The sequence below is a fragment of the Triturus cristatus genome, chromosome 3_1 (assembly GCF_964204655.1).
Source record: "Triturus cristatus chromosome 3_1, aTriCri1.1, whole genome shotgun sequence".
NCBI lineage: Eukaryota > Metazoa > Chordata > Amphibia > Caudata > Salamandridae > Triturus > Triturus cristatus.
This window is the reverse complement of record NC_140583.1, coordinates 103457904-103482632: the sequence shown is the minus strand read 5'-3', so window position 1 is coordinate 103482632 and position 24729 is coordinate 103457904. Positions and strand designations below refer to the sequence as shown.

Here is a 24729-nt window from a genome sequence, read left to right as displayed (position 1 = left end):
TTGCCTGTAAGTAGAAAGAAAATGGCTCTAGCAGTCTTCGCATGAACAGCAGATCATTCAAGCTGACTCAGAAGATGACCTTGAAGATCAGAAGTACCAACAGTATTAATGATACTGTTGGTCATCCCTGCATCTCCCTCTGGCAGAGAGATGCAAGTGGAGAAAATTGTGAAAATTATGAAAATACCAATCCCGCAACATGGTATGACTGTCTACATTCTCAAATTATCTATGATCCAACGATCACCTGCTGTGAATGTCCATATTCCCACGACATGGTATGACTGTCTGCGCTCTCACATTTTCTATGATCCCGCAACCACCTGGAGTATTTGCTCATGCTCCCACAACGCGGTATGACTGAATGTGTTCTCACATTCTCTATCATCCCACAACACAATATGACTGTCTTCACTCTCAAAATCTCTATGATCCCATGATCACCTAGTTGTATTGTCCATTCTCCCACTACAAGGTATGACTATCTGCGTTCTCACATTCACTATGATCCCGCAAATACCTAGAATGTTTGCTCATTTTTCCACAATACAGTATGACTGTCTACACTTTCAAAATCTCTCTGATCACACGATTACCTGCTGTGATAGTCCATGTTCCCACAACACGGTATGACTGTCTGCGTTCTCACGCTTTCTATCATGCCACAATCACCTGGTGTGATTGTTCATACTCCCACAACATGAAATGACTGTCTGCGCTCTAACATTTTCTATAATCCCACGACCACCTAGAGTATTTGCTCATGATCTCACAATGCAGTATAACTGCCTGTGTCTCAACGTTTCTATAATCCCACAAACACTTGGGTGTGATTGTCTATTGTCTGACATCCTTCATGCACCCATAATTAGATGTGCCTCCGCCCTCCCTGCGCTCTCACGTCACTTTGTGAGAGTCTATGAACCCACAGCATGATAAGTTGTTCTATGCCCTCCCAGGTCATGGGACTGTTGACTCACCCTGCTAACACACACATAGGGGGAAGACGTGCCTACATACCCACTGGCAGCCTGGTGTGACAGTATACACTCATGATGTGATGTGAGTGTAGATTGCACTTTGAACCAAAGACTGTACGGGCGCACACCAAGAGTGGGGTGCCAACACTCCAGCCCAGTTTGTATGCACTCACTGCCTAGTGTGAGTGACTGCAGATTCTCAACACAATGTTCATGGTGTAGCCCTAACTTCATGAAGCAGCGTATCATTTTCAGAGAACGCATATTAGTCCGTGCTTAATTTGTGATAGAGCGAGTGCCTTTGCCCAAGGCTCTGCACAGAAGGCTGCGGCCAGTGCGATTAAATGTTGTCAGGCAGACTACCAAGGTTTGAGTCTTAAACCCACCTCATGACTATTTAATTCACCCCCTGCCCCTTCATTTCACTCTTTCATGTTCCTGCTGTCTCCCACTTGTGATGGGTATTCTGGCTTTCTCTCCCTTCTTTACCTTCTCTATGTTTTTCCCTCTGTTGGTCTCGGTAAATGTCTGATGCTGAAAAAGAAATGCCAGTCCCCAAAAATGAGAGTTGGGGGATGCCACGGGCAACACTGCCTCAAATCAAGCACTGTTTCAAATGTGCATCCACAGACCATTGAATTCAGGCTGCACACAACTCTCCTCAAAGAGTGGATGGTTGAGCAAAACACACAAATTACTCTGGACTGAATATAAGTGTGTGCTAACTATTTCCTAACGTTCTGGAGAGAAGCCAGCACAGCCGCCTCTTACTCTTGACGGAAAGATGATGAAACCACAGAGATGAAGATGCGACCCTCCCATTCTCACCAGACATTCTGCCGGGGGCGGTCCTTCTCTTGCGTCTGTGACCCATGCTGCTCATACTGACTGGGGTCACCTCTGTTCCTGTTGTCTGGGAGCGCGAGTTGCTGTTCTGGGGTGTGGACCGAATATTGCTATGGCGTCTCAGGCTAATATTTCACTTACCTGGCCTGGTCATGTCTCCAACCCTTCAGGGGCCTGCCGACCGTTCAGGGGCCCCTATTCAGTCTAAGGTCAATGTATATCTCTGAATTATGGGAGAGTCAGGGGCCCCTCATCACGCTGTGCCGGGGGACACCGTTTTCTATTGCTCCATTGCTGCCAACATGTTTCACTGATGGAATATGGATGAAGTTGGGCAGAAACATGAAAGGAACTACTTAACTAATCACTTGAGCATCAGGGCGCAGATACGGATTCAGAAATGATTCCTAAATATAAGTGCCTGTCATAGTGCCCACTATAAGTATGTTTACACAGACAGCATGATTAGTGAGCTATTGATGACATCAGCACAGATGCAAAGGGGGGTTCATATATTGTTTCATAAATTGCGTTTTTTGACTAGATTTTTTACAGGAGGATTAATCTGCTTTTACACAGGATATGAAACACATATGCACAAGATATTTAAGCTAAATAGCATATGCTTAAATCATTAATAATGTGTGGTGAGTGCTGCAACCATACATGGCCTCTGTTTGTTTTATAATTTCACTAGAGATTATTTCACAGTCAACAACCCTGTAAGTAATTGAGCAGAAAGTCTATGGCTTTAATTTGTTTCAGGTATGTAATTATAGTTAGGAAGATGTGTCCATAGGAAAAGCGTTTTTTGGGCTTGCCTATATCTTTGGCACCCTTTGACAAATCTTCACGAAAGTTTCCCAAAAAAGTGTCCAGCGAATCAAGTTGTGCATGAAAAGTTTTGGGGGTGATGCTTCCAGTGGGGGCAGAGATAAAAAGGTGGGGGTCATAAAATGTGTTTTCACAAGTTCATTTCTATAGAGGTATTCGGCACAACTACAGCCCGAACCGCTGGCCGGAATTACACCAAATTTGGCAGAAAGGTAGCTCCTGGTCCAGACCATACCCTTTTTGTTATTTGTTGTAAATGCGTACTATAGTTTTTGATTTATTAAAAGGAATTCAAATTGGTATAGGTAGGGATGCCCAGGGGCTTTTTTTTTTTTAAAGGAGGGGGTGCACAGGGTCCCTCCTCCTAAGGCTCATTGAACCCCGGGGACCCCCACCTTCCAGGAACTTTGTTTAAGCCTAGTGCAATACCCCCCTTCTGGGCTTTTACGAAGCTCTAGGAACCACCACCTCCCCGAGGCTTTGTTTCAAATAATGGAGGGGGTCCTCACAGACCCCCCTCTTGGGCTTCTACGAAGCCCCAGGGACCACCACCTGCCCATGGCTTTGTTTCAAATAATGGAGCGCAGTCCCCTTCCTGGGCTTTTAAGAAGCCCCAGTCACCACCAGCTCCCCAGGAAAATTAAAAGAATTGGCAGGGGCCGCACAGACCCCAGGGACCACCACCTCCCTGAGGCCTAAATTATAATAATATTGGGATGGGGCCATATACGGCCCAGGAGACTACAACCTCCCTGGGGCCAGCTCCTGCTCACAGAAGGAAGGGAGCTGCGCGACCGCCATCCTGGAGCCATATATAGCACTAGAGACCGCCACCACACAAGGCCAGCTCCTGCTATGTCCCAGGGTGCCTACCCTAGGATACAGCTGTTTGCTTTTGCTTAGCAGGAGCTGACAGCTCCTGGCAAGCAAAAGCAAAGAGTCTGTTTCCAGGGGGTGGGAACTTTCTAAATGCTCCCACCCACTGGAAGCAGAGTTTTTATCTTTTCCCTGCCCGCAGACATGCAGGCAGGGGAAGAGATAGAATGATTGCCCTTGCACTCAGTTACCTGTGTGTAATAGCAATGTTGGGGAGTTGACTGGGACAACGGGGGCCTTGATGCTCCCCCACATCCCCCACCGTGCACACTGGGTAGGCTCCAAGGAAACATGGGGGCGTAATCGGCCTGCATAGGTGGATATATATATATATATATATATATATATATATATATATATATATATATATATATATATATATATATATATATTACCTACTGGCGGTCGCCAGTAGGTAGTTATAGTTAGGACCCTGTTTCCATAGGAAAACCGCAACATTCTATTTTGAATAACTTTGGCGCCGGTCGACGAATCCTCGCGAAATTTTCAAAATAGGTGGGGCGCTACGCTCCGCTCCTACCCTGAAAGTCTCGGGGGGATTCGTCAAGCGGGGGCTGAGATAAAAGGGGGGTCCCAAATCGCGTTTTTCCCATGCATTTTTCTATAGGACCTTTAGACACAGCTACAGCCCGAACGGCTGATCAGAGTTCCTTGAAATTTGGCAGAGAGGTAGTCTACAGGTCAAGGAAGTGCCTTTTGTAGGTTTGGTGTTAATCTGTTCAGTAGATTCTGAGAAAATAGCATTTAAATCAATATATATATCTGAGCCAGCTTACGGTGCGCTTACGGTGCGCTTACCGTACGCGTACGGTGACGTGAGCGAGCGCGATTCTGATTGGCTGTTAGATCTTAGTAAACATTCGAATCGGTCGAAACCAGGAAGCGGCGGCCGCCATTTTCTCTCTCGGACTCTGAGGGGGGGATGAAAAACAAAGAGAATAAACATGTAAAGGGACTGTTTAGACAGCTCCCAACCACCTAGGCTTGTTAAATGTGTCCCCAAAGAACCCCCAAGGCCAAAAATTAATTTTTATTTTTTTACGAAAATTCGCCGATTACGCTTACCGTACGCGTACGGTAAAAAAATTTATAAAAAAAAAAAATATCCACACAATGTAAACTGAATATAAATGTTTATCTTTCACAACGAAGCGCATAATATGTCCACCACATGCGCACGGTGCGCGAAGCGCATCGAGCGTACATGGCCCATCCACGGCACTAACTGCGTAAAGTGGGCGCACGGTGCGCGCACGGAACGAACTGCGTTAAGTGGGCGCGCACGCCACGAATGGCGTAAAGTAACTTAGCATTTAAAAAAACGTACAAATTCACTGAAAAAACCATAGGTTTCACACACGTTATAGTTAGGAATTAGCATTTAAAAAACCTTGCAAATTCACTGAAAAAACCATAGGTTTCACACATGTTATAGTTAGCTGGACATTTTACTGATAAAAAACCAATGAAATTCCCCCGTTATAGTTAGTGCAGGCAACTATAACTCACGCGACCGCAATCCTCTGCTGATGACATATGTGTCTTTATGAAAAAAAAATATTTGTAATATATGTATAGCTAAAATTTAATGGAAGAAGACATAGGCAAATAAGTGTCTAAATACAGTATTAGCATCAGCAGAGGATTGCGGTCGCGTGAGTTATAGTTGCCTGCACTAACTATAACGGGGGAATTTCATTGGTTTTTTATCAGTAAAATGTCCAGCTAACTATAACATGTGTGAAACCTATGGTTTTTTCAGTGAATATATATATATATATATACACACACACACACACATATATATACATATTTATATCACCAGTTTCCGTAATCAGGCATCGAAGCACTTCCGGACACGGACCAAATAATTAGTGCAAATAATTTATTTAGTGCGGTATGTCGCCATAACGTTTCGGCTCATACGAGCCTTGTTCACACCTACATATACATATACATATTTATGTATACATATATATTCATAAATATATATATATATATATATATAAAGAAAAGAAAAGAAAAAAATCTTAGTGCAACAACATGACAAGTGCAATAGTAATTTATTCAATAAACCGCTCCATTATATGTATCGAATCCAATTCCGAGATAAACTCTCATAGAAAATCTAAACTTAATACCAATTGGAGCACTTTTACAGAAAAAACTATGAATAGATTACATGAAGCACTAAGCACTTTTTCTCCCGAAATACTCATTTTATCACCCTTCCTGATTATTGACATTTGGAGAAAACATGAATAATGGAGACTATGATATGGACTAACTGCTATGAACTTTTCTGGCTGGCATATGGTTCCTGTTTTATTCTTTTAGAAATGATTGAATCTTGCACTTTAGAAAATGACACTATTATGGACAATAACTTGATAACTATTTAGTACTTCACAGATATTTAAGTTATTGAATTTATAATATGAATGCTCATTTTTAATGTTGATTACAAAATTGCACTTTACCATTTAACTCCTCCTATAATAGAGAAATATTGCCTATTTTGCCCTAAGATATTTAAATAGTTTTTTATCTCCTCCTAAGAGCGACTATGAATTAATATAACGATGCTTGTTACTGCCATATAATAGTAGTACTTTATCGATACAGATTTGAGTAAATATGGTGGCTGCCAGTTGCCATTTCTGTACACAAGATGAGGGTTATCAGTCTAGTACGTTGTAAATAGTAGAAAAAGACAAATGGATCTTATTACACATGTTAACTTTAAATAGACGATCTAGATAGCAGGACTCTATGGTCCAGTTGCAGGAAGGAGCCGAAACGCGTAGACCGTCCATGCTTTGCACAATGTTGTACAAATAAAGCACTTTTTTGGTTAAATTACCTGTGGATTCTTGCTCCTTGGTGCTCTGGGAACTCTTGCTGTGTGGGGGTGTGGAGTCTTTGTTGGATACTGTATTCTAAGTGTCTTTTAACATAGCACTGGCTCTAGGACTGGTTAGTCAGACTCAGTTACCACCAGTATCCGTCTGAAAAAGTTGAGGGTACAAGATGATTTTGCAACAAGGCTTCTTTCTGCTCTTCTTTTTGTTCTTTCTGCACGTTATCCTTTTTCCTGCACTTTTCTTCGTCTTTGAGGACTTCTGTTGCTTCTTTCTGCACTTCTTTTTTTTCTTTCTGTGCATTTTTTCTTCTTTCTTCACATGTCCTATCTCTGTAGGCATAGTTAGAAATTAGCATTTAAAAAACCTTTGAAATTCACAGAAAAAAACATAGGTTTCAGGCACGTTATAGTTAGGAATTAGCATTTAAAAAACCTCAGAAATTCACTGAAAAAACCATAGGTTTCAGGGGTGTTATAGTTAGCTGGACTTTTCACTTGTACAAAACCATTCAAATTCCCCCGTTATAGTTAGTTCAGCTAACTATAACTCGCGCGCCCGCAATGCACTGCTGATGCCGTCACATATTACATCACTCATGACATGGTCAGTGACATCACTCATGACATCACTGATGACATCTCAAATGACATCACTGATGACATCATCCAGTGAATGTGTGTTTTTCAGAAAATTAAATATGTTTTGTGCGCGGTGGGCACACCGCCCGGCCACTTTACACAGTTCGTGCCGTGCGCGCACGGAGCGCTTCGCCCCCAAGGGCCAAATACATTTTTTTTTCCGATAAATCGCGGAGTGCGCGCACGCTGCGCGAACTTCGCAGAATTTTTTCCGTTTGGGTGGGGCGCGCAGGGTGCGCGTACTCGGCGATTTTTCTAAAAAAATAAAACAAATTGTTTTTTGGCCCTTGGGGGTCCTTCTGGGACCCCCTGACCACGGCTAGGGGGTCAGGAACTGTCCACCCTGCCCCCTTTTCACGTTCTCCTCATTTGTTTTTCACCCCCTCAGAGTGCGAGAGACAAAATGGCGGCCGACACTTCCTGGTTTCGACCGATTCGAATGTTTACTAAGATCTAACAACCAATTAGAATTGCGCTCGCGCACGGCAAGGTGCGCGCACCCAGCGTGCACGCTGCGCACGTACAGATATATATATTGATTTAAATGCTATTTTCTCTGGAAATACTGAACAGATTTACACCAAACCTGCAAAAGGCACTTCATGGACCTTATGGCTACCTCTCTGCCAAATTTCACGTAATTCTGTTCAGCCGTTCGGGCTGTAGCTGCGACTAAAGTCCCTATGGAAAAATCCATGGGGAAAACGCGTTTTGGGACCCCGAAACTTTCAGGGTAGGAGCGGAGCGGAGCGCCCCATTAGTTTTGAAAATTTCGCGAGGATTCGTCAATCGGCGCCAAAGTTATTCAAAATAGAATTTTGAGATTTCCTATGAAAACTCGGTCCTAACTATAACTATCAACTGGCGACCGCCAGTAGATAATATATATATATATATATATATATATATATATATATATATATATATATATATATATATATATATATATATATATATCAAAAAACCAGGGTGTCCCCAAGAAAACATCACACCTGGAAGGGTTACCGCACACCACCACCAGCAGCAGCGTCCACCACGAGTTCTGGCAACTTCCAATTTGCATATTACCATACGCGTTTCAAGCCGTAGCCCTTGTTCACTGGCATGCAACAGACAAAGTGAGGCAGTAAGGTAAATTAGGAACACCTTTATTCAATTCAGAGTCCCGCCCATGTGGGCATGAGCAGGCATGGCATTGTGGTAGATGCAGTCCATCTGCTAAGACCCAAGTTCCATGTAAAACCAAGTGGCTATGCTGCCTCACGATGAAAGAAATGTCAACCCGGTTGGGTGGAGGTGACCAAGAACATCACAGCGTAGCTCCCAATATAATCCGGTGGTGAGGCCCCATCCACTCCCAAACTGTGCACGCAATGGCGCGCACCAGGATCGGCCCTTGAGCGGCGGGACATTTCCGCGGCCGGACTAGCCGCATTACATCAAAAAACCAGGGTGTCCCCAAGAAAACATCACACCTGGAAGGGTTACCGCACACCACCACCAGCAGCAGCGTCCACCACGAGTTCTGGCAACTTCCAATTTGCATATTACCATACGCGTTTCAAGCCGTAGCCCTTGTTCACTGGCATGCAACAGACAAAGTGAGGCAGTAAGGTAAATTAGGAACACCTTTATTCAATTCAGAGTCCCGCCCATGTGGGCGTGAGCAGGCATGGCATTGTGGTAGATGCAGTCCATCTGCTAAGACCCAAGTTCCATGTAAAACCAAGTGGCTATGCTGCCTCACGATGAAAGAAATGTCAACCCGGTTGGGTGGAGGTGACCAAGAACATCACAGCGTAGCTCCCAATATAATCCGGTGGTGAGGCCCCATCCACTCCCAAACTGTGCACGCAATGGCGCGCACCAGGATCCGCCCTTGAGCGGCGGGACATTTCCGCGGCCGGACTAGCCGCATTACATCAAAAAACCAGGGTGTCCCCAAGAAAACATCACACCTGGAAGGGTTACCGCACACCACCACCAGCAGCAGCGTCCACCACGAGTTCTGGCAACTTCCAATTTGCATATTACCATACGCGTTTCAAGCCGTAGCCCTTGTTCACTGGCATGCAACAGACAAAGTGAGGCAGTAAGGTAAATTAGGAACACCTTTATTCAATTCAGAGTCCCGCCCATGTGGGCGTGAGCAGGCATGGCATTGTGGTAGATGCAGTCCATCTGCTAAGACCCAAGTTCCATGTAAAACCAAGTGGCTATGCTGCCTCACGATGAAAGAAATGTCAACCCGGTTGGGTGGAGGTGACCAAGAACATCACAGCGTAGCTCCCAATATAATCCGGTGGTGAGGCCCCATCCACTCCCAAACTGTGCACGCAATGGCGCGCACCAGGATCCGCCCTTGAGCGGCGGGACATTTCCGCGGCCGGACTAGCCGCATTACATCAAAAAACCAGGGTGTCCCCAAGAAAACATCACACCTGGAAGGGTTACCGCACACCACCACCAGCAGCAGCGTCCACCACGAGTTCTGGCAACTTCCAATTTGCATATTACCATACGCGTTTCAAGCCGTAGCCCTTGTTCACTGGCATGCAACAGACAAAGTGAGGCAGTAAGGTAAATTAGGAACACCTTTATTCAATTCAGAGTCCCGCCCATGTGGGCGTGAGCAGGCATGGCATTGTGGTAGATGCAGTCCATCTGCTAAGACCCAAGTTCCATGTAAAACCAAGTGGCTATGCTGCCTCACGATGAAAGAAATGTCAACCCGGTTGGGTGGAGGTGACCAAGAACATCACAGCGTAGCTCCCAATATAATCCGGTGGTGAGGCCCCATCCACTCCCAAACTGTGCACGCAATGGCGCGCACCAGGATCCGCCCTTGAGCGACACCCTGGTTTTTTGATGTAATGCGGCTAGTCCGGCCGCGGAAATGTCCCGCCGCTCAAGGGCGGATCCTAGTGCGCGCCATTGCGTGCACAGTTTGGGAGTGGATGGGGCCTCACCACCGGATTATATTGGGAGCTACGCTGTGATGTTCTTGGTCACCTCCACCCAACCGGGTTGACATTTCTTTCATCGTGAGGCAGCATAGCCACTTGGTTTTACATGGAACTTGGGTCTTAGCAGATGGACTGCATCTACCACAATGCCATGCCTGCTCACGCCCACATGGGCGGGACTCTGAATTGAATAAAGGTGTTCCTAATTTACCTTACTGCCTCACTTTGTCTGTTGCATGCCAGTGAACAAGGGCTACGGCTTGAAACGCGTATGGTAATATGCAAATTGGAAGTTGCCAGAACTCGTGGTGGACGCTGCTGCTGGTGGTGGTGTGCGGTAACCCTTCCAGGTGTGATGTTTTCTTGGGGACACCCTGGTTTTTTGATGTAATGCGGCTAGTCCGGCCGCGGAAATGTCCCGCCGCTCAAGGGCGGATCCTGGTGCGCGCCATTGCGTGCACAGTTTGGGAGTGGATGGGGCCTCACCACCGGATTATATTGGGAGCTACGCTGTGATGTTCTTGGTCACCTCCACCCAACCGGGTTGACATTTCTTTCATCGTGAGGCAGCATAGCCACTGTTTTACATGGAACTTGGGTCTTAGCAGATGGACTGCATCTACCACAATGCCATGCCTGCTCACGCCCACATGGGCGGGACTCTGAATTGAATAAAGGTGTTCCTAATTTACCTTACTGCCTCACTTTGTCTGTTGCATGCCAGTGAACAAGGGCTACGGCTTGAAACGCGTATGGTAATATGCAAATTGGAAGTTGCCAGAACTCGTGGTGGACGCTGCTGCTGGTGGTGGTGTGCGGTAACCCTTCCAGGTGTGATGTTTTCTTGGGGACACCCTGGTTTTTTGATGTAATGCGGCTAGTCCGGCCGCGGAAATGTCCCGCCGCTCAAGGGCGGATCCTGGTGCGCGCCATTGCGTGCACAGTTTGGGAGTGGATGGGGCCTCACCACCGGATTATATTGGGAGCTACGCTGTGATGTTCTTGGTCACCTCCACCCAACCGGGTTGACATTTCTTTCATCGTGAGGCAGCATAGCCACTTGGTTTTACATGGAACTTGGGTCTTAGCAGATGGACTGCATCTACCACAATGCCATGCCTGCTCACGCCCACATGGGCGGGACTCTGAATTGAATAAAGGTGTTCCTAATTTACCTTACTGCCTCACTTTGTCTGTTGCATGCCAGTGAACAAGGGCTACGGCTTGAAACGCGTATGGTAATATGCAAATTGGAAGTTGCCAGAACTCGTGGTGGACGCTGCTGCTGGTGGTGGTGTGCGGTAACCCTTCCAGGTGTGATGTTTTCTTGGGGACACCCTGGTTTTTTGATGTAATGCGGCTAGTCCGGCCGCGGAAATGTCCCGCCGCTCAAGGGCGGATCCTGGTGCGCGCCATTGCGTGCACAGTTTGGGAGTGGATGGGGCCTCACCAACGGATTATATTGGGAGCTACGCTGTGATGTTCTTGGTCACCTCCACCCAACCGGGTTGACATTTCTTTCATCGTGAGGCAGCATAGCCACTTGGTTTTACATGGAACTTGGGTCTTAGCAGATGGACTGCATCTACCACAATGCCATGCCTGCTCACGCCCACATGGGCGGGACTCTGAATTGAATAAAGGTGTTCCTAATTTACCTTACTGCCTCACTTTGTCTGTTGCATGCCAGTGAACAAGGGCTACGGCTTGAAACGCGTATGGTAATATGCAAATTGGAAGTTGCCAGAACTCGTGGTGGACGCTGCTGCTGGTGGTGGTGTGCGGTAACCCTTCCAGGTGTGATGTTTTCTTGGGGACACCCTGGTTTTTTGATGTAATGCGGCTAGTCCGGCCGCGGAAATGTCCCGCCGCTCAAGGGCGGATCCTGGTGCGCGCCATTGCGTGCACAGTTTGGGAGTGGATGGGGCCTCACCACCGGATTATATTGGGAACTACGCTGTGATGTTCTTGGTCACCTCCACCCAACCGGGTTGACATTTCTTTCATCGTGAGGCAGCATAGCCACTTGGTTTTACATGGAACTTGGGTCTTAGCAGATGGACTGCATCTACCACAATGCCATGCCTGCTCACGCCCACATGGGCGGGACTCTGAATTGAATAAAGGTGTTCCTAATTTACCTTACTGCCTCACTTTGTCTGTTGCATGCCAGTGAACAAGGGCTACGGCTTGAAACGCGTATGGTAATATGCAAATTGGAAGTTGCCAGAACTCGTGGTGGACGCTGCTGCTGGTGGTGGTGTGCGGTAACCCTTCCAGGTGTGATGTTTTCTTGGGGACACCCTGGTTTTTTGATGTAATGCGGCTAGTCCGGCCGCGGAAATGTCCCGCCGCTCAAGGGCGGATCCTGGTGCGCGCCATTGCGTGCACAGTTTGGGAGTGGATGGGGCCTCACCACCGGATTATATTGGGAGCTACGCTGTGATGTTCTTGGTCACCTCCACCCAACCGGGTTGACATTTCTTTCATCGTGAGGCAGCATAGCCACTTGGTTTTACATGGAACTTGGGTCTTAGCAGATGGACTGCATCTACCACAATGCCATGCCTGCTCACGCCCACATGGGCGGGACTCTGAATTGAATAAAGGTGTTCCTAATTTACCTTACTGCCTCACTTTGTCTGTTGCATGCCAGTGAACAAGGGCTACGGCTTGAAACGCGTATGGTAATATGCAAATTGGAAGTTGCCAGAACTCGTGGTGGACGCTGCTGCTGGTGGTGGTGTGCGGTAACCCTTCCAGGTGTGATGTTTTCTTGGGGACACCCTGGTTTTTTGATATATATATATATATATATATATATATATATATATATATATATATATATATATATATTATCTACTGGCGGTCGCCAGTTGATAGTTATAGTTAGGACCGAGTTTCCATAGGAAATCTCAAAATTCTATTTTGAATAACTTTGGCGCCGATTGACGAATCCTCGCGAAATTTTTAAAACTAATGGGGCGCTCCGCTCCTACCCTGAAAGTCTCGGGGTCCCAAAACGCGTTTTCCCCATGGATTTTTCCATAGGGACTTTAGTCGCAGCTACAGCCCGAACGGCTGAACAGAATTACGTGAAATTTGGCAGAGAGGTAGCCATAAGGTCCATGAAGTGCCTTTTGCAGGTTTGGTGTAAATCTGTTCAGTATTTCCAGAGAAAATAGCATTTAAATCAATATATATATCTGTACGTGCGCAGCGTGCACGCTGGGTGCGCGCACCTTGCCGTGCGCGAGCGCAATTCTAATTGGTTGTTAGATCTTAGTAAACATTCGAATCGGTCGAAACCAGGAAGTGTCGGCCGCCATTTTGTCTCTCGCACTCTGAGGGGGTGAAAAACAAATGAGGAGAACGTGAAAAGGGGGCAGGGTGGACAGTTCCTGACCCCCTAGCCGTGGTCAGGGGGTCCCAGAAGGACCCCCAAGGGCCAAAAAACAATTTGTTTTATTTTTTTCGAAAAATCGCCGAGTACGCGCACCCTGCGCGCCCCACCCAAACGGAAAAAATTCTGCGAAGTTCGCGCAGCGTGCGCGCACTCCGCGATTTATCGGAAAAAAAATGTATTTGGCCCTTGGGGGCGAAGCGCTCCGTGCGCGCACGGCACGAACTGTGTAAAGTGGCCGGGCGGTGTGCCCACCGCGCACAAAACATATTTAATTTTCTGAAAAACACACATTCACTGGATGATGTCATCAGTGATGTCATTTGAGATGTCATCAGTGATGTCATGAGTGATGTCACTGACCATGTCATGAGTGATGTAATATGTGACGGCATCAGCAGTGCATTGCGGGCGCGCGAGTTATAGTTAGCTGAACTAACTATAACGGGGGAATTTGAATGGTTTTGTACAAGTGAAAAGTCCAGCTAACTATAACACCCCTGAAACCTATGGTTTTTTCAGTGAATTTCTGAGGTTTTTTAAATGCTAATTCCTAACTATAACGTGCCTGAAACCTATGTTTTTTTCTGTGAATTTCAAAGGTTTTTTAAATGCTAATTTCTAACTATGCCTACAGAGATAGGACATGTGAAGAAAGAAGAAAAAATGCACAGAAAGAAAAAAAAGAAGTGCAGAAAGAAGCAACAGAAGTCCTCAAAGACGAAGAAAAGTGCAGGAAAAAGGATAACGTGCAGAAAGAACAAAAAGAAGAGCAGAAAGAAGCCTTGTTGCAAAATCATCTTGTACCCTCAACTTTTTCAGACGGATACTGGTGGTAACTGAGTCTGACTAACCAGTCCTAGAGCCAGTGCTATGTTAAAAGACACTTAGAATACAGTGAAAACACCTACATACACTAGGGAACATTATGCGTTGGGGTCCCCCTGTGATTAGCATGACCTCCTCTGTAAGTCCCTAGTATATAATAGGGCAGGGGGATTAAAACTACCTCTTAAAACAGGCCACATGGCGTTTTTGCACACGTTAACTCAGGCCCCGTCCCCTCCCTTCACCACTGTGTAAACACGCCATGTGTCCATTTTTAGTTGGGAGATTAAGTTCATTTGAATCCTGAGGGTCCCTAGGGTCCAGGTACCTCCAGTAAGTGCCACAGAGCTGCGTTGCAGAGAGGTGTAAAAAGTGGCACAGCCTGGACCACCTCTCTGCAATGCAGCTCAGTGGCGCTTACTGGAAGCACTTGGGCTAGTTAGCCCCCAGGGGCCCTCAGTATTGAAGGAAAATTATATCCCCAATTTAAAACGTGCCATAGTGCGTGTTTTCACACGTCACCTCAGGCCCAGTCCCCTCCCTTCACCACTGTGTAAACGCGCCCTGTGGCTGTTCTAAGTTGAGAGATTAAGTCCCCTTGAATCCTAAGGGTCCCTAGGGTCAAACTAGACCACTAGGTACCTCCAGTAAGCGCCACAGAGCTGCGTTGCAGAGAGGAGTAAAAAGGGGCTTGGCCTCAGAACACCTGTCTGCAGCGCAGCTCCCTGGTGCATACTGGAGATGCCTGTTGGGCTAGTTGGCCCTCAGGGACCCTCAGTATTGAAGAGGAATTAATTCCCCAACTTACAACTCATCAGGGGACGCGTTTGCAGAGTGCTGCAAGGAGGGGGCGTGGCCTCAGGCACGATGCCAGTCTTTTATTTATTTTAATTTTTTAAGAAGGGGGGCTGTGTGGTTCCCCTTCTTATTCTAATTTATTGGCCCTGATGACCCCATCCCCCAGGGCCTGTCTCCTAATTATATTTTTTTGACCCCAATCCCCAGGGCCGGCCACTGTTTTTTATTATTTTAAAAATATATATATTTATAGACACACCTAGGACATGCTGGACAAACCGTACGTACCTATCACCATGACGATTTGCGTGATATTCATTAAAAGGCGACTATGCATACAATGAATCCACGTGGAATGTATTTACACCACTAGTGAAGCTCTGACATGTCTGTTGCCCTACCGTGCCTAATCCCGGTAGACACCCTTGCCGTTTATTTATACAAACATGGGTAGCTATTGACGGGCACATTTAATACACATGCACACCAAGCCATTCAAAGGGGATTCGACAAAAATTCGACCAAAACTATGCAAGAAACCCCCCTCACGGTTAATAAAACACACATCCACTGCCGGATGTGTAATACTTTTTATTTTACTCTCTGGAAAGGGGACGAACATCACTTGAGAGTCACAGCGCGCTCCTGGCAGAGCCCAATGCTGTGTTACACCCACCATTGCCTGCTGAGTGCCACACACCTCTGTGTTGTATTCCACTAGCTAGTGCATATGCTATGACACCATCTAGACCATGTGCACTGTAACACCACCCCGTGAATATGTCATGCCACACTTGTCTTCGCACGGGTTATATTGCCCCATCTAACGTGCCTTCCTCGATGCCTATGTTATAACGCACAGTGCTATGCCATACATATTACAATCTGGGATCCATATCTTTGTCACAGTGCATATGCAACGTTACACTCCCCAGCACATATTTTATATTACAACTTTAGAGACTAGTTAGGTTACACAACACTGCCCTGTGCATATTACACTCCAAGGCGCATATCGCATAGCACGCGCTAGTGCCTGTGCTATCTCGCGCTCTCCAATGAATCTGTCATTGCGCACAATGTATTGCATATTATATTTCACGCCCGGTTCATCTTATATCACACTTTTTGGTGCATAGTTTATACCATACACTATATATAGTTTTCATTTTCAATCGTGCTCTCAGGACTATGTTCTATATAACACTGTGTTCACCTACCCTTTTCACGGGCATTACATTTTGCGATAGGGGGTGGAGGGTCAGGGGGTGTTTCTGCCAAGTGAGCCCGGAGTCACAGTCACAAACGTCCTCTTCTTCCTGAATAAAAGTGAGATTATGCTGCATACTTGTTCATATTTTAAGTAGTTCGCACAGACACACGTTTTAAAAACAATAAAGTTCATAATACCCACCTTCTCTGAACTGTTAGCTTGCTGCCCCATCCCCCTCCTCCCTATCCTCTGTTGTGTGAATCCATGGACTAGCCTTCTCCCTCCTGCCATGCATGGTCTGATGTGCTGCCACTGCCCTCAATTTAGTATGATGTACCAGTCCACTCCTCCTGCCCTCCATTGCCCAATTCTATGCCCCATCATTGACCTCCTGCTTAAACTCTGTGCTTAGCTTGCTACCCCTATTCTCCTTCCCCCTGCCCTCCGATGTCTTTGTGCATGCCCCTGCTCCATCCTTTTTGCCCACCATGTTCAATGGACCTGCCACTCCTATCTACTCTGAGTGTTCCGTTGAGCTGCCACTCCCCTCCCACCTGCCTAGCATTGTCAGATGACTGTAACCTCTCCCTGCCACCTCCACCCTGCCTGTCCACATGCCATGCCCCTATCCTCTTCCTCCTGTCCTACATGGTCCATTGTACTGCCACACCCTTCTGCCCTCCCTGGTCTGTTGTGCTGCAACTGCTCCTCCTGCTTGCCCCGTGCGGTCTGTTGTGAGGCCCCTTCCCCTGAACTTTCTTGTCTGTGCACAGGTCCTGACCCTCCCTTCTATCCTCCATCGTCCTTTGTGCATGCCCCTGCACCCTCCTTCTTGCCCATCATAGCCATTGTGCTACCACTAACCCTCCCACTTGCCATGCATGGTCTTCTGTGCTGCCATGGCCCCTCCCACCTTCCCTGTGTGGTCAGTTAGCTGCCCCTGAACCCCTCCCACCTTCCCTCCATGGTCTGTGTGTATGCCATCACAGTCTCACAGTTGCTCTTCATGGTGTGTCTTGCTTCTAGTGCCCATCCTGCCTGATCTCCATGGCTATCTTGCTGCTCCTGCCCTGCCCCCTTGCCCCCAGCCCTCTGTTTACATGTGCAGACCCCTACTCCCTCCCTCCTGGCTTGTCAGTTCCATTGTAATGCCCCTGATCCATCCCTCCTGCCCTTTATGGTCTGGTATTTTTTTTTTTGTTGAAACATTTTTTATTGTTTTCATAGCAACAACACAGTACAAACCCGCTTCCTCCACGGCCAAAGTATGTTTAGTACACATAAAGTTACCAGCCAACAACCGGGAGAATGAGCTTCCGGCCCATACCGGCCCTCCCCCCTCCCTCTCCACCCCATGTCAGTGTGCCTCCGGTCTTTCACCTCGCTCCCGATGTGCCCCTTCCCTGCCATAAATCAGACATGGGTACTCGCCCTCCACTAGAGATCCGTGTCTTTCCCTTACACTTAGCCACAGCCTCGTTGCCAATGATCACTACTACTCCCCTTCTACTCCCCATTCACCACCTCCTCCTGCCCGCCAGATGTGTCCCCCTCTACCCCATTGTCAGCCATCAGCCCCTGAAGTTCCACCACCAGCGCCTCCCACGCCCGGGCCGTCGCCAACGCCTTTTCGTCATCACGCCGAAGAGCTAATTGCAACCGGAGCGCACCCTCAGCCCCCGCCCAACGCACAAAGGCCGCCCTCCATCGCAAGAAGCTAGGCCCCGTCCTGGACTTCCAGTGCATAGTCAGTTCCCTCTTGGCCATTATCAATCCTAAGTCGTAAAACTTGCTAGTGACCTTCGTCCGGCGGGTGTGCGGGAACCAAAGCAGCAAACAGGCCCCCAGGTCCGGGTCAATAGCTCGGTCCGTCACCTGATTTAGGCAATCCATGACCTCTGCCCAATAATCACCCAGCTGGACGCAGGACCAAAACATGTGACAAAAATCAGCGCCCTCTCTTCCGCACCGCGGGCACTGCGAGTGCGCCCCCCAAAAAAATTGCAATATTTTCACCGGTGTCAAATACGCCCTGTGCAACGTGAAAAATTGCACCAACTGGAACCGGGCATTGCGCGTTCCCTTCCAGGCCCGCCGCACCAGCGTGGACCAGGTAGTCTCGGGGATCGGTTTCTCAAGGTCCAACTCCCACTTGCCCCTCAAGGTGGCAAGAGGCGGCAAGCCTTCCATCGCCAGCCTGCGGTATAGGCAAGTAATGGCCTTGGACGTCCCCGCTGCCATCACTACATATTGGCAACCCGCAGCGACCGGCGGCTCCGAGAGCCCCGCATTCCAGTGCCGCTGAAGGCTCGCTACCAGGGCCGCGTGAAGCAAGAAGTCCCCACGTGGGAGCCCATAGATGTCCTGCAACTCCTGGAACGGCAGCAGCACCCCCTCCCGGAATAAGTCACCCACCATCTGCACACCCAACTCCTCCCAAACAGCCAGCCCAGACCAATCGCCTCCATGCGGGAACGCCGTACACATCCCCAAAGGAATCTCCGGGGCATAGGGGCGAGTTATCGCCGCCCTCCTCTGGCATCGGTTCCAACACAGCCGGAGTGTACGCTCTTCCAACGTGAGCAGGTCAAGGTCCAGCCTCTGCTGTAAGACTATGAAGGCTAGCACATGTCGCGGAATCAGCCTGCCCTGTGGGCCCTCCAGGCCCCGGTATTCTCTGGCAACCGCCTGCGTAAGCCACTGGAGTTGGGCCGCCAGATAGTACCACTCGAAGTCCGGGACTGCCAGGCCCCCTTCCGCCCTCGGCCGCCGCAGGGTGGTCAACGCCACCCGCCTTCTCCCGGAGCCCCAAATGAAGCCCGTGGACATCGCCCTAAGCCGTTGGAAGTACGACGCCGGCACCCATATAGGTAGGGTGCGAAAGTAATAGAGGAGTCGTGGCAACGCCACCATCTTCAACAGCGCCACCCTCCCGGCACACGAAAGCGGGAGTGTACTCCAGAAACTCATGCTGCCCCGCAATCCGCGAATGGCTCTGCCAATGTTCCCCTGCAGCAAGTCCTGCTGGGTGTGGTAGATATTAACCCCCAGATACCGCAGGCAGCCGCCATCCCATCGTACCAGTCCCAGTGACTGGGGGGCCCGACCGCCCGGTCCCAGCGGGAACAAGCATGTCTTGCCCCAGTTGACCTTGAGCCCTGAGAGGCGTCCAAAGGCCTCCAACAAGGCAGTCGCCCCACTCAGTGCTCCCTCGGCATCCGCCAGAAACATCAGCAGATCGTCAGCATACAGGGAGATATAGTGAGCATCCCCCCTTAGGTGAACTCCAGCATAGGAACGCCCCAGCCGGGCATGCGCCGCCAACGGTTCAATAGCCAGGGCGAACAATAAGGGGGAGAGCGAGCAACCCTGCCTCGTTCCCCTCCGCACCGGGTGGGAGGCCGAGATAGTAACCCCCGTCTTCACCCGGGCCGTGGCCTCATTATAGAGCAAGGTGGTCCAGCATACAAAGCCGTCCCCCAGGCCAAAAGCCCGCAGCACTCGGTATAAATAGGGCCACTCCACACTATCGAATGCCTTTTCAATATCGACCGACAGAGTGCAGGCTTCCGGATATATGTCCCGGTCCAGCTCCATCACCCGTAACAAACTTTGCACCGACGTGGCCGTGTTACGTCGGGGAATAAAGCCCGCCTGATCCGGATGGATCAAGGCGGTCATATGAGTCAACAGGCGCAACGCCAGGATTTTGCTCAGGATTTTGTAGTCCACCGTCAACATGGAGAGCGGGCGGTATGCCGTGCGCGCGCCAGCCTCCCCTCCCGGTTTCAGCAGAGGCACCACAATAGCCTCTCGAGCGGAGGCTGGTAAGCGCCCAAGTCGCCAAGCCTCTCCGTAAAGGACTTGCAGCTGCGGCGCAAGCAAATCTGGGCAAGCCGCATAGAACTCGATGGGCAGTCCGTCTACCCTCGGGGTCTTTCGCCTGGCCATTTGCTTAATTGCTGCACGAATCTCGCCCAGGGTGATAGCACCCCCGAGGTCCTTCTCGCTCTCCGGGTCCAGCCGGGGCAGGCGAGCCGCCACCAGAAACTCAGCTAAACCTTCAGGTTCTCCCCGCATGGTGCTGTCATACAGCCTTGCGTAATAACTGGCAAACTGCCTATTAATCTCCTCCTGAGAATAGACCGGGACCCCCCCTGCCTCGACCAGAGACAGTATAGGTGTACCGCGGGCCGTCGGGGACACCAACCATGCCAAAAGAGACCCCACCTTATCCCGTTCCGCATGCGCCCGGGTAAGGTATTCCTTATGATCAAAGCAGCGAAGCTTCTCTACACACACCGCCACGCCCTCCCGTGCCTCCACGACCGCAGGTAGCTCGCCCTCCCCCGCCGGATGCGCGCGCTCAGCCGTCCGCAGTTGGGCCTCCGCCCCCGCTACCTCCTTCAACAAAGTCTTCCGCACGCCAGCGGTGGATGATATACAAACTCCCCGGACCACTGCCTTGAACGCGTCCCATTCCGCCGCCCGGGTCGACGCCGTATCCGCGTTAGTCCTAAAGTACTGCTCTATGCAGCCGCTAACCTCAGCCCGGAAAACCGGGTCCTCCAGCAACAAGGGGTTTAAGCGCCAAGTGGGTATCGCCTGCCGCTGTCTAGACCACTGCAGCACCCCCATGCAAGGGTTATGGTCCGAGATGGTTTTAGCCAAGTACTCACTGTGTCGCATCAGAGTCTGGGCATCCGGGGAACACAATATACTGTCCAAGCGGGCATACAACTCGTGGGGGGCTGAGTAGAAGGAGTAATCCCTATTCCTCGGATGATGCGTCCGCCATGTGTCCACCAACCCCCATGTGTCCTGCCAAGCGCGCCTGCTATTAGCCACCCTACGGACCACCGATTGTGCCAGGGGCGGGTGGGACCTATCCAGCTCAACATCTACCACTGAGTTAAAATCCCCCCCCCCAACACCACCGTCCCCGTCAAATAGGCCTTTATGGTCTGTTATGCTGCAGCTTTCTCTCCTGTCTGTCCATTATGGTCCTGCCTCTTGCCCCTCTGTTCTCTGTTGTCCATGTGCATGGTCCTGTCCCCTCCCTCTTGCTTTCTATGGATTGTTGTGCTGCACTCCCGTCCTGCATGCCCTGTGTGGTGTATTGTGCTGCTGCAAACCCTGATGCCTGCCCTGCAGGGTCGGTTTGGTGCACCTCTCCATGTCCCTCCTGTCCTCTGTTATCCAAGTCCATGTCCCTACCCCATTTCCTTCCATGATCCAATGTACCATACTTGCGAACATTTTGAACTTGGTAAGAGGGAGATTTTGAAAAAAAACTGGGGTATTGATTTTCCCCTTTGAGTTACATTGAAAAAGAGGAGATTGTAGACAGGAGACAGATAAAATAAAGCCCATTTGAGCTTACAAACATTGGACGTTTCCTGGCTGAATTGGGTCTGTTGGCATGTATGGTTGTACTACCATTGCCTCTTCCTTCTGCCCACAATGGTCTATTACATTGCCACAGCCTCTCTTGCAAGTCCTGTATTGTTGGTTTGTTGCCCCTGCCCCCCTTTCCACTGCCCTCCATAGTCTGTTGTGCTGCCACGGCACTTCCTGCCTGCTCAGTGTGGTTAAATTGTTGCCTTTGCACCCACCTACCTGCCTTCAATTTTCAGAGTCGGTGCCCCTGGCCTCTGCCTCTCAACAGTATCCTAATGAACAACTAGATTGCTAACATTCTATATTTATTACAAAAGTGTGGAACGCCTGACGTCATCTTGATGTAATCAAAACTGTAATACCTAGAGCATTTCCTTTAGAAATTACATATATGAGAGGGTCTTATTGGCATCAAAATTATGGTTAGTGCTCTAAAAGACTAAAATAAGGACATATTTTCTGAGTTTTCAAATAGCGAGAAAGCACTTTTAAATTATTTGTTACCTTTATGTTTTTTTATCCAGTTGACCACTTGATTAAATGTTGCACTTAGGGGAGAGGATGTGGTGTTACTTCCAGAACTGCAGACTTTGCAACTGGGGAACCAGGTTGGAGTTTCTGCTTCAGCTCGACATTCTGTGATTCTGGTCAAATCACTTAGTCTCCCCATGTCTACAACCAAAATGAATTTGTTCTTGGGTGATGTAACCAATGCTCATGTAAAGCACTCCAATACCTGACAAGTCTGCACTATATAACACTGCAAAAACACAAAATAATAAGTGTTTTGCACACTTCTGTCATTGGGCTATATTTGGGCTACATCTGGGTGATTTTGGGCTACATTTGGGCTCTTTTGTCTCCGGTGGCCATCTTGGGAGATTTATTTGTTATGAAGTTTCCTAATTTCCTCATGTACTGCAGTCTCCTCAGTAGGAAATGCTTTCAGTTTTTTACTTTGATTCCATCATGAAGGTATTCAGATATGTCACACATTTGCCATAAATTCTGAATGTTAGCACTCTAGTTGCTCATTAGATCACTGTAGTAAAACTACTGTTCACCATGGAAGTCTGCTCCTGGTATTAAAAGTGCATGTTTCAGTCTGCATGTCAGAATTTTTTAATGAAATAGAAGAGGATTTGAGAAGTCACTCAAATTGTGCCCTCATTTTCTTTCTTCAGCATTAATCATAATTTCTATGGCAAAATGAACCCCCTCATTGTGTTCCTTTTTAAATTAAATGTTTTAAGTGTTACCAGTTTATTCCAATCAAGATGGCTTCAGGTGTGCCATACTTTTGTCATAATGAAGACAGTAAGCGCTCTAGTTGTTTTTAAGAACACTCTGGGACATTCTGTCATTGGGCTATACTTGGGCTACATCTGGGTGATATTTGGGCTACATTTGGGCTCTTTTGTCTCTGGTGGCCATCTTCGCAGACTTATTTGTTATGAAGTTTCCTAATTTCCTCATTTACTGCAGTCTCCTCAGTAGGAAATACTTTCAGTTTTTCACTTTGATTCCAAAGAGATTCAGATGTGTCACACATTTGCCATAAATTCAGAATGTTAGCACTCTTTTTGCTCATTAGATCACTGTAGTAAAGCTACTGCTCACCAGGGAAAACTGCTGCTGGTATTGAAAGTGCATGTTTCAGTCTGCTTGTCAGAATTTTTTAATGAAATAGAAGAGGATTTGAGAAGTCACTCAAAATGTGCCCTAATTTTTCTTTCTGCAGCACTAATCATACTTTTTATGGAAAAATGAACCCCCTTATTTTGTTCCTTTTTAAATTAAATGTTTTAAGAGTTACCACTTTAATCCAAGCAAGATGGCTTCAGGTGTGCCATACGTTTATCATAAGTAGGACTGTTAGCGCTCTAGTTGTTCTTTGGAACACTCTGGGAAGCTGCAGTAGAACACAAAGGAATCAACTGACAGTCTCTGCCCTTGTTGGATGTACATGTTTTACTGAGAATGTCAGACTTCATTCTCACATGACTGAGAAAGATAATGTGAATTTACAGAAAATAAGCTCTCAGTTTATCTTATAGATCACCTTCCAAACCTCTGTGGGAAAAGCATGAGAAAATATTTTTCTCTCAATCATGATATCCCAGCAGAAGGCTTTTTCACATGGTGAAATCACCTTAGAACATACCACAATTCCTAAAATGAGTATGGTACCATCAACAAATGATTTATAATGTAACTAAAGTCTTAAAACCTTCAATTAACTGCAATGCTTTTTAATGAGGTGCTATCATGTATATTGGTCCCAAGATGGCTGCTAACGCTTCTTGGATGAAGTGCTGACAGCCAATCAGATCTCAGGATGAGATGTGTGGTTAGGCTCCGCCCACATATATATATGATTTTACTTTTGATTTTCTCAGGAACTACTGAACAGATTGACACCAGACCTGCAAAAGGCACATCCCTGACCTGAGGACTACCTCTCTGCCAAATTTCAAGTAATTCTGTTCAGCCGTTCGGGCTGTACCTTGAACTAAAGCTCCCTATGGAAAATTGCATGGGGAATACGCGTTTTTTCTCAGCCCCCGCTTGACGAATCCCCCCGAGACCTTCAGGGTAGGAGCGGAGCGGAGCGCCCCACCTATTTTGAAAATTTCACGAGGATTCGTCAACCGGCGCCAAAGTTATTCCAAATAGAATGTTGCGGATTTCCTATGGAAACACGGTCCTAACTATAACTATCTACTGGCGACCACCAGTAGATAATATATATATATATATATATATACATATACATATATGTAACCAAAATTACCCAGAAGCTTGAGGCCGCACAACGTAGCAGGTAAGGTTTCAACCTTACCTTACTAGTTTCATTGAAGCCCATTTAGACCCTCCGGTGGGTTCCCTCCGCTGTACACACACTTTAGGACACAGTTCTTTGGCCCTCCATTGAGCCCGTATGAGACTCTGTTGGCATTGAATTGAGTTCACCGCTGCGCTCGTATGAGAGGGGATGTTGCCCTAAATGGGCTTCACTGAAACTACAAATCCCAGCGTGCAGTATAAAAATAAGAACTACC

At 47.9% G+C, this 24729-nt stretch overlaps 1 protein-coding gene across 2 annotated transcripts in view; it reads right to left on the bottom strand.

Moving 5' to 3' along the window:
* Positions 1–24729, bottom strand: part of PAMR1 (peptidase domain containing associated with muscle regeneration 1) — a 293605-nt gene that overhangs the window by 58357 nt on the left and 210519 nt on the right. The window lies entirely within an intron of this gene.